This window comes from Littorina saxatilis, linkage group LG12 (genome assembly GCF_037325665.1).
Source record: "Littorina saxatilis isolate snail1 linkage group LG12, US_GU_Lsax_2.0, whole genome shotgun sequence".
NCBI lineage: Eukaryota > Metazoa > Mollusca > Gastropoda > Littorinimorpha > Littorinidae > Littorina > Littorina saxatilis.
The window spans coordinates 77,908,671-77,910,997 of NC_090256.1; positions in this window are offsets into that span (position 1 = coordinate 77,908,671).

The following is a 2,327-nucleotide window of genomic DNA, read 5'->3' on the forward strand; positions in this document are numbered from 1 at the left end:
AACTTTCCGGGGGGGGGGGGGGGGGGGGGGGAGGGGGCCGGTGAGCGTACGCGTAGCACGGCAAACGGGGAACCAAAATCCCCCAAATCGTGTGATATCATACACAGCAGTACGTGACAATAATCAATGTTGTGGTTCTAGCTGTGTAAACAGGGGTCCCACGTAACCACAGGCACGCTTTTTTTTCCAAAAATGAACCTACTACATGTATAGGGGGATGGGTTTTAATCTTTTGGGGAAGAGGGTGTATCGGTTATCCTTATGATATCGGGGCCTACACCTAGCATGACCTAACCGCCAACACAAATCAAATATAAACGGCAAGCCGGTTGAATAAGGCCAGACCGGTCTGCTTCCAGCGACAAGATCTGGAGTCAGATCTTTCTTGGCGGTCGTCTTGCTTCGGTGCCGTGGATGGTGAAGTCAGTTTTGTGAGGTCGGGCTGATTGGCTAACATGGGGAGATTAATCAGGTCGTGAACAACCCTTACCCTAACCCTTACCCTAATCCTAACCCTAATCCTAACGGCCTTACCCTAATCCTAACCCTAATCCTAGGCTAACCCTAACCGCCTAACCACGGACTTACATTACTTGTACGTCCGTGGCCTAACCCATGGTTCGTTCGGTCAAAGGGTCGCATTGCGCGGCATTGACCGCAATGAGAAGGATTGTTCAGCAGAGGTTTCAGTTCGTGACACCGGTGTCACGATTTCATCTTTCGCCTGTGTACATATTTCCCCCTCGATATATACTCAAGACTGAAATGTTGTTTCCTGGTAAAATTAAGAAGTGAAATTATTGATGGACGAAAAGCATGTCAGTTTCTTGCATGTGAAGAAAATTGGTGGTGAAATGTAATAGATTTCACCCCCAAAATTGATTTATTCGAAAACGTGTACCGAGTGGTTACGTCCCTTGAGTAAGAAGGGAAACATTTTAGGATGAATCACATTTCTAAGTTAAATAAAAAAAAAATTGGTTGGACAAATTTGGCCCCATGAATATAAGGTACACAAGGTCGATCATCAGTACTATTGAAGGGTGTTTTTTTGTTCAGTGTAGAGTTTATACTAGATCAACGAGGCCGAGAATCGAAATATCACCACGGCGAAAGATGAAAACGTCACACCGGCTCGGAGTTGGTTCGGCTCATTTTTGTGTTTGATTGGTTGGGTTGGGTGTGTTTGTTTTTATATTTAGTCAAGTTTTGACTAAATATTTTAACATCGAGGGGGAATCGAAACGAGGGTCGTGGTGTATGTGCGTGTGTGCGTGTGTGTGTGTGTGTGTGTGTGTGTGTGTGTGTGTAGAGCGATTCAGACTAAACTACTGGACCGATCTTTATGAAATTTGACATGAGAGTTCCTGGGTATGAAATCCCCGAATGTTTTCTTCATTTTTTTGATAAATGTCTTTGATGACGTCATATCCGGCTTTTCGTGAAAGTTGAGGCGGCACTGTCACGCCCTCATTTTTCAACCAAATTGGTTGAAATTTTGGTCAAGTAATCTTCGACAAAGCCCGGACTTCGGTATTGCATTTCAGCTTGGTGGCTTAAAAATTAATTAATGACTTTGGTCATTAAAAATCTGAAAATTGTAAAAAAAAATAAAAATTTATAAAACGATCCAAATTTACGTTTATCTTATTCTCCATCATTTGCTGATTCCAAAAACATATAAATATGTTATATTCGGATTAAAAACAAGCTCTGAAAATTAAATATATAAAAATTATTATCAAAATTAAATTGTCCAAATCAATTTAAAAACACTTTCATCTTATTCCTTGTCGGTTCCTGATTCCAAAAACATATAGATATGATATGTTTGGATTAAAAACACGCTCAGAAAGTTAAAACAAAGAGAGGTACAGAAAAGCGTGCTATCCTTCTTAGCGCAACTACTACCCCGCTCTTCTTGTCAATTTCACTGCCTTTGCCATGAGCGGTGGACTGACGATGCTACGAGTATACGGTCTTGCTGAAAAATGGCATTGCGTTCAGTTTCATTCTGTGAGTTCGACAGCTACTTGACTAAATATTGTATTTTCGCCTTACGCGACTTGTTTTTTGTTAGGGGCAGGGGATGGGGTAGGCAGCCTCAGTAGTGCACACATTAATCGTGTGTGTTCAGCTGCGTATTGTCTTGGTGAAATAATCACGGACTTACATTTCCTCATCTCATGTAGGCTACGTCCGTGGCCGGAAAAAATGCAGTGCGTTCAATCAGTTTCATTCCGTGATTTCGACAAATCATGACTAAATGTTGTAATTTCGCCTTACGCGGCTTGTTAGTTTTTTGTCGTCTCTTCAGGGAGCTTTTC